The 14,814-nt window shown below is 43.9% G+C and overlaps 1 protein-coding gene across 4 annotated transcripts in view; it reads right to left on the reverse strand.

Annotated features, from left to right (window-relative positions):
* The window catches only part of LOC119176096 (MPN domain-containing protein), a 98,296-nt gene that overhangs the window by 25,999 nt on the left and 57,483 nt on the right, over nucleotides 1-14,814 (reverse strand). The gene's annotated exons all lie outside the window — the stretch shown is intronic.

Here is a 14,814-nt window from a genome sequence, read left to right on the forward strand (position 1 = left end):
GCCGAAAGAATAATCGACGGTGAAACAACTGGAAACGAGGTGGCTACCGAGCACGCTAATTCTGACAGAATGCAGACCTGATATCACAGGGTAATTTAAGCTTGACTGCTGTATATATACTAATTTTCCAAGACTATGCCTCTCTCTCTCTCTCTCTCTCTCTATATATATATATATATATATAGGCGAGAAAGAGACGACGAAACTTTCGTGGAAGCGTCTTTACTAAATGTTAATATAGACAACTGTTGGGTCAGTTGGTGTTTACACAAGGAAACCACCATCATTAGTGCAACAAACAAGGAAACAAAAAGGAACAGGCACGCACAGGTGCATCATCTTACATTTGAATTTATTGAATGTAGATCCACTGTAATATGTACCAAAAAACGGGAACCATCACAATGTCCCATACAGATGTAAAAATATCAAAGAGAGCACGAAGTAAATTGCATTTCAGCATTGGAAAGCGCAGTGGAATGGCGACTTACCCACTCCCAACCCACTTCTATAATAATAATAATAATAATAAAAAAAAAACACGCTTCTAACTTTTGTTGAGCTTATTTTAGTGGCGAAGCTCCTTAGTGTGTGGGTCTGTCTATCCTTTGTATGTATGTAGTAGTACGTAGCCACTGTGAATGGACGCGCGGGTGTACGGACAGATGGACACACGGACAGACAGACTCACGGATGGACAGACAAACGGTTAGACGGAAGCATGGACGGACTGACGGACGCTTCGCCCCACTCATCGCCATTCACTCCGTGGATATGCTGTGAATTTTTTTTTGCCTACTTCTTCCGACAATCTTTGTGCATCGGAAAGGTGGTTGCACCTGTACTTGTCTGTTTAATTCTGTTGTCTTTGGTTCGTTCCTGGGTTTCGGCACCAGAACGAAGTGTGAGAAACGAAGAAGGGGACCTGGACCCGATCGTCTGGCTACGTTGAAGGTCAAGGGATCAACTGAGCGAGCCAGTGCCCAGGCTCGTGCTTGTGCCCACCTCCCCTTCTTTCTCCTTTATTTGCAACAGGTGGATCACAGCCGGACAAAAGGTATGAATGTGTCGTGTATGTGTGTCCTATCTTTTAGCCTTGTTAGTGAAACTTCTATGTGGCGTGATATCGATACTGGCGGCCAATGATCCAAGTTGCGGATTAATAACGAGTTAATTTTGCGTTTGTCTATCCCATGTGCTCTGCCAATAAGCTCTAAGTCTTTGTCTAAGAAAAGGTAGGAAATCAAGTGCAGGGACAGCTATTGATCTATTTGGAGCGGTTTGTTGGCGGATGCAGCTAGCTGGTCCCTCAACAAGTTTCTTTGTACAGTATAGACCGCTTATAACATAAGTTGCGAATATACGCACTATAACCTAAACAGCCTTTATCAAGAGCCGCAACTGCGCAAAACTCGAGCAAGCAGCCTTGCGTGTCCGAGAATTGAAGCATCCAATGCATGGGGCCTACAACCTTTTTTTTAAATTTCTGAATGTTAAAACAAACAAACAAACAAACGCCAGGCTTGCCAGAACGCACAGCATAGTCACAGAAGAGCAGCATTTCAAAGCCTTTTCTAAACACTCTTTGGGTAACTGATACAAGCACACTGCTGGGTACGCACTACACCACGAATAATCATGCAGAGTTCATACAGGTTTTTAAAAAAATTCAAGGATACTCCAAGACCTATTGTAAGTTTTTCAAGGACTCAAAGCGGCATGTGAAATTGACGTTTCTCACTCTAAAATTTTCAAAAATGACCATTTTTATTGCACTTACAATATATCTATATCACATTTATAAAAAAAGAGCATAGCCTTTATAACTTATCGCACCCTCTCCATAGGGAGAGGGCACGATGTCATGTCGGAAAGTTACGTGCTGATGGGCTTCTACGCACATGTGTTGTCGGGCCATAAAGGGGTCGTGCCACAGTATTTGTGGCTTGCACGCTCTTTGCTGCTAGCTTTAATTATAGCTCCAAGAAGCACGATACAAGCACCAAGATTCACTTATTCTTGCTATATAATTTGTTGCCTTTTTGATATGGACAATTTTCAATTCATGTTTGTGGGGACCAAGTTGTGCAGGTTAGCAGTGTAGCAGACTTAGTCACGTGATCACAAAGCTTTGCAAGCGTCATGCTGAGTATTGTCAGCTCTCGCACACATGTGCCACACAAGCACCTGCAAAACGAACTCGCCGCTACTTGCAGCAGCCGTGATGCTTTGCCGGTATGTACGTGGCGGAAGCCTGGAGGACACTCAGCAGACTACAGATCTGGTGTGACATCACTAAAACTTTTGTTGCCCTTCTTGTAGAGCTAAGTCAGTGTTGAACGCACTCGCGAAAGGTCTCGATTAGGAGAATGAACACTTAGGTACGTTTGAGAAGTGACTTAAAATATATTCTTAGACACATACGGTGCTTGCTAAGCCTTAAAATTCGATGGCACTATTTTATCAAGAATGTCAGCTTGTGCACAGTTGACACTCACAGCACATGGCTCAACAACTAAGAAGTAACAACTGAGACAGTGGTTAATTTACACTCATCCTGTGGACACGTGTGTTCTTTTCTAGCATCGTTTTTGGTTTGTTTAAGCAGCACGCTTCCAGTGTCGAGCTATGACAGTCGTTCATTAGCAGCGTGTGCCATGTATGGGGTTGCTTGCCCTTTTTCGTGTGACATTCTAATTTCTTGCTATCACATTCACCGCTTCACCCTCACCAGAGACAAACATTTTTTTTCAGATGCACCTTTGCAAAATGGGATAACAGGCTCGCATGCCGCATTACTGCTTTAGAATTGGAAAGTTTGACAGGTTCACACACCGATGTACCACATTTAGGAGGTCGTGATGTCGATATGAGACTGTACTGCCAAGAAATTCAAGAATTTTAAAAAATGGCAAAAAATTCCTGGACTTTCAAGGGTTTTCAAGGATTTCAAGGACCTGTACGAACCCTGTCATAATTTTTGTGTAGCAGAACAGCATTCACTATACTTTCCTTCTTCATTCTTTGGAGATGCGTGGTGTCCACTACGCACTTGTTAGGAATTTCGTACAATTTTTTTATCATGCTTGCCAAGTTTGAGGATTCTGAATCAGGGAGATTTCCACAACAGGGAGAGTCTGTGCTGAATTATTTGCCCCTATTTTTTTGGCACAAAAAAACAAACAAGGCCCAACAAACAAACAAACAAACAAAAACATTGCAAAAGACAAGAGGGGGTGGGGGTCTCAATCGCAAGCGCTAATATCAGCCTTGCGTCCTTATAGTGGCTTGGAGTGGCCAAACACACGAGGATAGGGTTTCCCACTAAGGTGAGAGTCTCAAAGGATCAACACAATTCGCAGAATCTATTTCCGTCAAAAGAACTCGCTTATGTCTTCTAGGGGCACACGTGATTGGACGGGACGACGCAGCTGGCTGCCGCAAAAGCGCGGGTCAAAGCTTTGCTCACTACTAGATGTTTTTACAGGAAGGCCAAAACTTTTCTGGCCCCGTTTTATTGCGATGGCAATTACATGGACAGTCTAGGCTGGTTTTTTGCCTTCGCCACCGGATAAGCGAAACAGTGTCAAAAAGAGCCGGCCTGTCGTACTGCCTTACGTGCACGACATCTCACACAGGCTAAAAAAGATTGCTCGAGACACCAACGTTCTTGTGGTTTTTTTCTGCACCGAAAAAATTGCAGAGGCTTTGCAAACGGGTCAATGCACCTTGTGCAAATTCTATTTCAATCTCTGTCACGCACAAGACACACTACGTCCCATGCACAGTGGGAGTCGTATACTTGATTCCACCGACGTGTGGGTGCATCTATGTCGGGCGAACCGGTAGGTGCATAAATGACCGCCTACGAGAACACCGAAACAATGTGCACAATGTGGTACAAGGGCATCTTGGCATTCATTGCCGAGATTGTGGGTGCACCCCTCTCTTTGATCAGTGCTCAATATTGGCAAGGCACAGGGACCAGCTTACCAGAGAAATTATCGAAGCCGAAAAAATACACTGGCTAGGAGATAAATGTGTAAAAACATCATCGATTACTTCATCACAGGCTGAACGTGATTACCCGGCTGGGATTTGAGGCAATAGAGGACCCGTCACACGTGTTTTGTTACTGATGTGTAGATTAGGCTTGCATTTTACCTTCATGCTATGTTATCTTTTTTTAGCAGTATATAGTCTTGCCACTCTGTGAAATAAAGTTAGTTGGAAGCCCGCGCTCTTTCTGTCTACCCTGTCCTTTTTCCTTTGTTCGCGCGCTGAAACATCTTGCAAATATGACTACGCACCAACTAGCCCAAGCTTCCACTCTTGCACGCGTACTTCCGGAGCTTCGAGTACGCTTTTCTCAGCCTTCATTCGGCGGTTTCAGTACTAAAGTTGGTGTTGCCCGCCACGATTAGGAAATGTGTTCGGAACATTCGAATTTAGGCCCAATGGACATAGTGGAATGTGGCTGGGGAATTTCCTGAATTCTTATCTGCCGCGGTTTCATACCACAGAGATTCTACTGTACGTTTAGATAAACGCCTCTTAAACTCATAATAAAACGGGGTAGGTTCAAAAAGCCTGGAGCAGATTGAGCTGCTTTTCTTGTAAATGCGGCCATATCACGCACACAAATGTCGATTTCCGGGAGATTTTCATAACGACCGTACAAACGGAAGAAACTGTCGAAATCCGGGAGTCTCCCGGCCTATCCAGGAGACTTGGCAGGTATGTTTTATGCAGTGGCTGATGATGAATTATGCCAGAAGTGGGTATATGCCACAGTTGATCAAGAACAAGTTTTCTAATGGGTTGGAGCACTGGACGCCCCACTTGTTACGCAATTCACATTGTGTGATGCCTGGCTGTTCCATTGATGTTCTAAAGCGCTTTATTACTCATATTAACGCCAATTAATATTAAGGCCAGTTTAGAAACGAGTTCCAAGCACTGGCGTAACTCATTGGTAGAATATTGGGCTGGCACGCAGCAAACCCTGGTTCAATTCCGATTGTGTCATTGGTGTTTTTTTTTCTTTCAATACTGGTTACGGACAGCAGCGGCGGTGGAGGACAACACAGTGCCACGCATGACCCGTGTTTTGATCTCATAACAGCTTTCGCTGTAAAAAATTAACGTCCCAAAAACACGGTTGTTGCCAATGAAATGAACACGAAAGGGGGGTGGTTTAACAAGAGAAAGTATTATTGAGGAAATTCGTCGACTGCTCCCCAGACTGCCCCCATTATGCACATTGCACAAAATGTTGAATCGCGTCCAGAATTTCACGCTCTGAAAGACGTCAATCGTTTGATTTCACGGGCGCACACCCGATTTCAAGACGTCGCAATCGAATCGCAATCGAATCGCAAACCATCATTCGAGCGCTGCACGTGCCTCCCGTGTTTTCATTATTGACACGAATCTTTTCCCATCAAGTGCAGCTACCACAATGAGCTTCGTTGATTCCGTACTAAACTACATCTTAGATTGCTTACAACCAGTACTGAAACACAACCAAAGCCGATTAAGCCTAGCCTGCCGTTCAGCATGTCATTGTGGCAAGTTTGTCATTTGTCTAAGACATGAAAATCCAACGCTGAGAAAACCGCACTCAAGCATTGAACCAAAAAGAGCATGCATGATACGAAGTTCGCGCTCGCGACCGGGACATCAACAACAACGAAAACCTGCCAAGCTTACGTAAGACGCTGCACTGGCAGCAAAGGTGAAAGCTCGCATCATAAAGCCCTAAAAGGTTGTAAATTTACAAAGAGGCAGCAGACACAATATCTGTAGCAAGCACGATAACGAAAACGCTTCTTCCCACAGGGCAGTTGATAAGGGCAGTTGATAAGAATGGGATCGCACATGCCATGTAAAGCCGCGTGCTGCCGAAGCCAAGCTAATACACAGAATACGCCCTCCTCTACCATAACGATCTCGTTGCTCGCTCCCCAGTGGCACACCCAGTGTGCCTCCTTTCAGATGCGCACTTGCTACTGCGATTGTCACAAGTATTTTCTGGCAAAAGCATTATAACCGGTCTCTCATTTTGGGGGTCTACACAATAAGCGTTAAGCATATACATGGGTTTCTACGGGCGGGTGAACGGGAGTAAAAAAATACCACATTGTAACCGGTTCTGTACTATAAGCAGTTATGTTATAAGTAGTCTACACTGTACCTTGCGGTTCCCTGGCATCTAGTACCCAACGACATGTTTCTTGAATGTGTAGACCATGCACAGGAATGAATAGAGCGAGACTAGGATGGAATTTTTGTGCCTTTTCAGACTTTTCAGGGCTTTTACCATGCTCAAGGAGTCTGTGTATTTCACTGCACTTCCCAGATTTAGTTGTTTTATATGTTTTACGGCAGCAAGTATCGCGTAAACTTCTGCTGTGAAGATGCTGGTGTTAGGATGCATAGTGCCAGCATCTGTAAAGGATGGACCGACCGCTGCGTAGGACACTGAAGTGTGGGTCTTTGAGGCATCTTCAAAGAATTCCGGACATGTGTATGTCCGAAATCCCGGACATGTGACCAGATGGTCGGTGGTGGATATACCCTCTCAAAACCCACACTGGTCGAGCAAATTGTTAGTTTCAAGGAAATGTACAAGTTTGGCAGTTTACCATCTCTTCAAAAAGTTTACACAGGCAGCTTGTAGATACAATGGGCCTATAACTCGAAACTGAGGCAGGCTCCTTGCCCTGTTTCAAAATACTAGGAAAAACCATAGCCTCTTTCCAGGAAGTAAGGATAGTGCCAGAAAGTCAGAGAGCACTTCACAGGGAAATTGAAGTTTTTGCCTTTAGAGTGGCAGGCTTTTCAACATTTCAGACACGACAGTCGAAACCTGGGGCAGAATTACTTTAGGAGTTAAGTGATGTTTCTAGCTCAGCTAAGTGTAAAGATTGGTTGTATGCCTCGTATTTTGTACGCTTCTGTTTTAGTTTCTGATTTTCTATTGTGTTATATCTTTCGAAAGCTTCAGTATAATGTGATGAGCAAGACACCTGTTCGTAGTGTGCGCCGAGGAACTTCGGCTGATCTTCCAAGCTGTCACCTTGTGTATTTCTGAGAGGAAGTGAGTGTACCTGTCTTCCTGCTACCCTACTAACCATGTTCCAGACTTTAGCCTCCTGTGTATAGAAATTTATGCCTGATAAAAACTTCTGCCAGCTTTCCCATCTGGCTTGCCGGCGCGTTCTCCTGCCTTACGACTTATTTTTATTAAATCTTTCAAGGTTCTTGGCCGACAGTCAGTCATGAATGAACCTCCATGCTTTCTTTTGCTCTTTTCGTGCATGACGACACTCAGTGTTCCACCATAGGTTACGTCACTTGTCGGGCAGCCCAGATGTTTGCGGGATGCACTTGGTTGCAGCATCAGTCAAAAAAACTGTAAAGTACTGTACAGCTTCAGCTATGCTTAACCCACATATGTCAGTCCAACTTAAATTTTGAGCAATGTTATGAAACTGTTCCCAGTTGGCTTTGTTTATGAGCCATTTGGCAACATGTGAGGGTCAATCATATAATGTTGGTGTACTCAAAACTACTGGAAAATGGTCACTTCCATAAGAATTATTTATAATTTTCCATTGGAGTAATGGTACAAGTGAAGGAGATACGATACTGAGATCTATGGACGAGCAAGTTTTGTAGGCGAGGTTATAATGCGTTGGCTCTTTCCTATTTAACACACAGGCACCAAAAAAGAAAAGGAACTGTTCAATGAGGCGACCTTGAGGGAGGGGGAGGAGGAGTGGCAGCCGCCCGAGGCTGTTATAGTGCTACCTCCCGTTGCACTACATCGGCAAAAAATTGTTTGTAAAAAATCCTGAGACCTGTTGTCAGGTTTCTCGGAAAGTTATGTTTTGTGTTACTTTGATAGTAAAGATTTCCTTTTTCCACATTGTACATGTGCGGGTATGAGCACCATTGCAGTTCGCGCAGTGGGCCTCAGCGTCCGTCTTACAATCATCTGTGGAGTGTCCAGTAGTGGTGCAGTTTGCACAGGTGATTGTTCACGGCAACTCTCGGAATCATGGCCAAATCGCTTCACTTGCAACACCACAGATGGTTCGTGATGTATGCCCTGACACTTAACAGAAGATATCCATCCTGTTGCAATTCTTTCTTGAAGTGCACTCGAGGCAAATGTCAGTATAATAAGTCTTGTAGCAAGTTCTTGGCCATTGCCCCCGATTTTTATACATTGAACGTTTATGACATTTCCCTTCTGCCACCCTTCCAAGAGTTCTTCGGTTAGATCCAAGAGGGCAACGTCGGAAACAAAACCTTTGACAGTGTTCGAGCTTCTGTATTGTGTAACCGAGATTGATTACTTCAACTATAGATCCCCACGTGCCATTTTCGTGACCTTGTATCCGCTGGGGATAGTTTCCGTGAGGCATCTAGACACCAATAGATGGCAACATGTACGTTTTTTCTTATCCGTTGATTCCGAGTGAAATACGTGGTACTTAGAAAAACTGTTTTTACTGCTCCACAAAAACTATCCTACTCGGTGCACCCTCCCATTTGTGGGGCGATGAAGTGAGAATGCGTTCGAAGTACCCATGAAGTAAGTGGTTTGTTCAGCAGCCATGCCAGCTCTACACCACCGAGCTCAAATAGGGGATGCCCCGAGACGTGCACAAATGCGAAAGCCATGGTCGCGATAACCAAATATGGTTTACCCTAGGTAGGGTAGCCACACAAGGTTAACCCTTGCTGCCAGGAAAAATGCAGGTAATTTAAAGAGAGGAGAGGACAGGAAAGATTAAAAATGAGGTAGAAAAACGAAAATAAGAGGAGAGAGAGACGGGAAAAGGCGGCTCCAGATTTCCTTTGAGTGGCTCAGCCCAAGGGTGCAGTCTACGTGAAGCCGCGGCCAAAGGGGGGTGTTGCCTCTGCTTGAGTGTCTTAAAAATCTAGTCACCCAGCGTCGGCTCAACCGCCAGGATCCCTTTTTGGTGCATGATGGCGTTTGGTTCGTGGCGTCACCACACACAAAACGCCCGCTCACGCAGACGCCCTTTTGGGGGTCAGCGATCCTGCTAGTACTCACAATTATGCTGTGTATACAGGCATGAGTAATTGAAAAAACTGTGCCATGTCCCATGACTAATGATAACAGCCCCTTCTAAATCTTCAAACACTTTTCTGCAGACCACCAGAGTACGACGGCAAAGGTGGTTTAAGGGGGCGAACTGGTCTTTGGAACCAAAAAGTGCCAAAAAAATAAATTCATTTTTTTAAAGTTCACATATCTGGTTTCTGCAAGTATTTTTCTATCTCTATAAATATTCACACACCAGAAAGTGGTAACTTCCTTGTAATGTCAGTCTGACTGCCCAGATTCTTGGTATTACAAAAATGTTGAACCTGCACAAAATGGGGACCCTACTTTGAGGCTTCTTTATAATTTGCCAGCAACTGTGTTCAGAGCTCTGCTACCAATTTATGAGCACCTTATTGAGCAATGCAAAATATGCACACCGTGATTGCTGTTTTTTAAAGAAATTGCGTATTATCAGTTTTTTCCATTTTTCTGAAAAAAAGTAAATTTACGGCTGTTAAATTGTGAGGCTTCAATATTTCTGCAGCTAGGGCAGTTACAACAATAGTTCTTTTTGCGATGGAAACCTGTACGTGTATAGCATGCAAGTATGGGAGCAGAATGTAGAGTGCAAGTTTTTTTACTGACTCATTAAAATTGCAACACACTTCTAACTGCTTTTGAAAATGGATAGTTCATTTTGATGTAAAATAACCAAAAAAGGCAAAAAACCTAAAACTATTGCTTACTTTCAATCTCTGGTCATTAGTCTATGTTGTCAAATCTTAAACATCACTTTTGATTAAGCACTTTTATTTTTATGGTGGCCTCAAACAATAGGGGGTGAACTTAAATTATCTTAGCAACAAGATGAGTGACAGAAAGTAATTACATAATTGAAATCACCAGAAAAAACTGCAGAAGTCTGTGTAGTTTGATAGATCAGGGAAGAAATAAATGAAAAATGTTTAAGAAGAGTCTGTCCCCTTAAAAGCCAATTCCAGCGATTTTTCGACTATGTCGAAGTAGTGCTCTTATGTTCCCCAGACGCTCCTGTCACAGCCTGATAGCAGAAATACCAAAATAGCAAAGTTAGAAATAATTTAAATTAAGAAAAGAAGTGCGACACCAATCAAAACCCAACCACAGTACTATCTTTGTGTGACGCCAGCGTTGGTAAAAACGATGCAAACCGGAAGCCGTGCAAGGCATGCCAGTCTCGCCAGCGCAGAGTATGAAAACTGCCACCGAAAGCGGCAGTTTCCGGATGCTCAGGGGAAAGCAGACGAAGCAGGGCAAAGCAAGAGAAGAGCAGACGCGCTCAAGGGAAAGGCGACCCCACCGCAACAGCCGCACCCTGTTTGTTACTGACTGTGTTATGTGCACAATCTGGAGCTTTCGAAAAATGACAGCTGCCATTCGGACGCTTGTGGAGGCCAAGTAAAATAGCCGAAAAGGAATGGCAATTGCTGGTTCTGCATTCCACTGTCAGATGGCACCACCTGTCTAGGCCGCTCAATTATGTGGGGCAATAATTGGTAAAATGCTATCGCTGAAAACTTTGCGGACTGACTGAAGCTTCTTAATATTGCTATAAAAAGAGTGCATATGTCTGGCAATATCCGAGTTTAAAATTGCGCTGGCAGGGCCGAGAAAAAATAATTTAGGCCAAGTGCGTGCCCTCTTTCGCATGACGCTCTAGGCCCGGTCACAGAGCCCCTCGTATATATTATAAAAAGCGTTTCCACGCGGTAATGTGCTCACTTAGTACACTACCGTAATGTTCATGCCTCTCCTGCCACTACGGTATTAACACAGTTTCCGTGAAGTGAGCCAGCACTGCTAGCTAAAACAATATATTAATATCGAGACGAAGGGTAATCAACACCTCCGAGTGTTCCCTGAATGTTCAGGTAATTATACGGGGAATCGTGTGCAACCACAATGCAACACCCCTTGCCACCCATGGCAAGCAAGTCAACAACGAACTGAAATTAACGCCACGAACCAACGAAACGTTGGCTAAGCAACACACGTGATCAGAACAGCAGACGATGTAATGACGCCTCAATTCCGTCACTTCCGTCGCTTTGGCGTAAGTGTTGGTACACACGTAGAATGTTGCCAATAATTGTTGGAAGCCACTTGGGAGAGTTGGGGCAGTCTATAAAATTCATTTGTAAAAAAATCTGCATATCTTTTCTGCCTGTAATTGGGGACGAATGATTGAAACGTGCAAATAAACATACCAGCGAATTTCATAGATATCTATTGACCTCGAAAAATCACAGGAGTTGGCCTTTAAGCAGCATTCTGCACTGGTTAGAACAAGGCCAAGAAATTTTGGAAATTTTGGACCTGTTTCCGGATTCGGTCTGGAGAGAAGTTCCTGGTGGCTGGCTGCTGTTCCTGCCTCAGCACTGTTCGTGGTGCCCTTCATGACACTATTGCATCATGGCTCCTGGTACGAGTCCCTGGCACTCATACGCTAGTTCAGGCAACACCCCAGTACTGACTCGGGGAAGCATGATGTGCCCCGCATCTTGACGTCTAGAGTTCCCCGGGTTGACCAGACCGATTGACCCACCAAGACAGCGCGTTGTGAGTGAACAAACCTTAACCTTAGCCCCCGGCATAAGCCCTTCAATGCGTATAATATATGTGTGTTCAAGTAGTGTAGTCCAGTTTCTGTGGATATGTAAAGTGGTGTCTCTTTGTCTTTGGGTGTTCTCTGTGCACGTCTGGCTAGCCTGCGTCCACATTTGCGCAGTCATCCTCTCTAGCGCCATCTAGTGTGTTGTCCTTCTCCGCTACTTTGTGAACATTGCTTGTGCTGGCGGGTCCAGGCTCCGCATAGCCTGTCGCTATTGCACATTGTAGCCGAGTGCCATTTAACAATAAACTTCTTTACATTAGAAATATTTGGTCTAGCTGGGTTTTTCTTGTATTAGGTGGCGTTCAAGAGTTTTCGCAATTGACTTTTTAAAGTGCTACATAAACAAACGTCGGCATGAGTCTTTTAAACTTTCTTTTTATGCACTGCTTAATAGACGAATAAAAAGAGATAAAACAACAAAATATTTTGGTGAGGTGTACACACAATTTAAACCAAGACAACATAAACCATAGGAAAAACATAAACCAAGAAGGAAAACTGACAAATGGGGAAGTGAAATGAACGATACAATGAGGCCCGAGAAAGGTAGTGTAAACAAAGGAAGAACCAGTACTATGCACTGGTGTTCTATTTCCTTGCACCTGAACTCCTCAATTGACAGCAAGCCCGTCGAAAATTCCTCTGGCACGATACACGCACTCTTATCCCACTGTGTGTCTGATACCTCTCCCTTCTCCTTACACTTGGGAGGCTTCAGGCAGGGATAGCTCTAACATTGGTTGGGAAGGTAGATGCTTACGCGAACTTGCGCTTAACTTGCGGTGGGGACAATCGTACACCTTGGGCTTTCACCAGAACAATTCTGTTGTAGTTACCAGGTGCACACAGGTCACTGCACTTGCTGCACAGTCTCCGTTTGCGAAAAGGGTGCACTTTTTAGACACAGCGAAGTAACAACTGAGACAGTTATTAGCGTTCATCTGTACTTGTGAGTATGTTTCGTGCATTATTTGTGCGTGAGTAATGCAGGGCACTTTTCGATCTGCTTGCCATTTGTCGCGTGACATTCTAATTCGTTGCTATAGCATTCATTGCTTCATTTTTGCGGCAAAGCTGTGACTTTTTTGTGTTAGCCATCACGCTTCACCTGTTGCTTTTGTTTTCGTTGAGCAGCTTTACCTGCGTGCTTGTTAGACGGCTGTTTTCTAGCCTTGAGGTTGGTAATTGAATATTCAGGATGAACTCCAGAAGTAGTACAAAAGGAATGCTACAACAATGAAAAATGTGATGCAAGTGACCGATAGGATTAAGTCACCAATGATTACCCGTGTATGCTTCACTAACGCTCGAACACTACTTATAGTGCTTCGAAACATGTATGTGAGCTGAGCTGAAGACCAATAAGATCCATACCATTAGTCGCCGTAAGGAAACGGCGATGAGAGCGAAGTCGACATTATAACAGCGCACGTGAGCCGACGTGAAGAATCGGTATTGTACACCGATTCTTCGCTGAGCATCAGAGGGATGCGCACGCTAAAGAGTTCGTCTTTCAGCAGTCGAGCTGCCCCCCCACATCAGGATAGATCGTGCTCTTCCTCAAATAAGCGTGCACTGTTTGCATAATATTTAGTGTTTTTTTCCTTTCATTTATTAAGGTATAACGTGGTCGCGAATGTATACATGGCACAAGTAGGTGACTCACGTGGTTGCATTTACAATTATTGCACAAATGTTTAATAGTTTCACTACAACGACTTTTCGAAATAACGAATGACTTTTTGAGGTTCCTTGAGATTCGCTGTATTGAGATTTCACTGTACTATGCGTCAAGGGCAAGTCTAAACAGTTGAGCCCTATTGTAAGAGACACGCACTGGGGAGCACTTCTCGTCTTTTATATGAGTTATCTTTTATAAACAGATTACCACGCATGCATTTCCTAAAGAACTCTTATTTTAATGTAAGCACACTGGTCTCTCTTACATCCAATGGTCTGATACATCAGTCTTTAATAAAAAGGGTCTAACTGTATTAAAGCAAAAACAAATCTTGTACCATTAAAACTAGATGTATTGATAAAATAAAGAGCAGTATATGGAATTATTGTCTATTCACGATTCCAGCAATTCATGCGGCACCTAGCGGCAATATAGGAAAGCTGCGAACTGAGGTCCAAACAGTCCAAGCACCACTCATATACAGTAGGAGCACGGTAGGATGGTGCCGCCCGTGAAGAAAAAACGAATGGCCAAGCAGATTTCTTCTTTCAAGGTGAGGCACTAGTGTTAACTTGTTAACTCGAACCTATTAAATGACCATTGTATTCAGTGACTACATGTCGCTGCGGCGCCCGAAGTATGTAAACGAATTTCGCAGAGACGCGGTGCGCCATGTGCATTACACGCACAACGCGACCACTTCAAGAACGCTGCTCGCGCTTGCAGGACCACTGGTGCCGACTAAAATAAGATGCTCCGCGTCAACAACGTGCTCCCCTTCTACAAAGCAGCATGAACTGCAATCACACTGCAGAAAACTCAATATTTGTGTTAGCAACAGCGGACGCAGTGACATCCATGAATCCACCATGCTGCAACTCCGCAGCGCCCTCTCATGTTCATTTGAATGGCGAATACAGAACAGCAGTAAAACAGTTGAGCCCTATTGTAAGAGACACGCACTGGGGAGCACTTGTCTTTCATATGAGGTATCCCTTGTCAGCAGGTTACCACGCGTGCATTTTCTAAATAACTCTTATTTTAATGTAAGCACACTGGTGTCTCTTACATCCAGTCGTCTGTTACATCAGGGTCTTTATTAAAAGGGGTCTATAACTGCATTAAAGAAAAAAAGTTTTGTACCACTAAATCTCAATGCATCGATATAATGAAGAGCAGTATATGAAATTATTGTCTATACAGAACAGCTGTAATACACTTTGGGACTTAGAGAGATATCCTCAACACCACCGTATCAATGCTACACCCCTGTAAGTGAACTTCTCCAAACTGTAGCGCTATCATCAATACATTAAAAACAGTTGTGTAGACAAAATAGCATAGTTTTTCAAATGCTGCCTAACAAGGCCTAGAACACGAGAGAAAGTACATGCC

This window comes from Rhipicephalus microplus, chromosome X (genome assembly GCF_043290135.1).
Source record: "Rhipicephalus microplus isolate Deutch F79 chromosome X, USDA_Rmic, whole genome shotgun sequence".
Classification (NCBI taxonomy): Eukaryota; Metazoa; Arthropoda; class Arachnida; order Ixodida; family Ixodidae; genus Rhipicephalus; species Rhipicephalus microplus.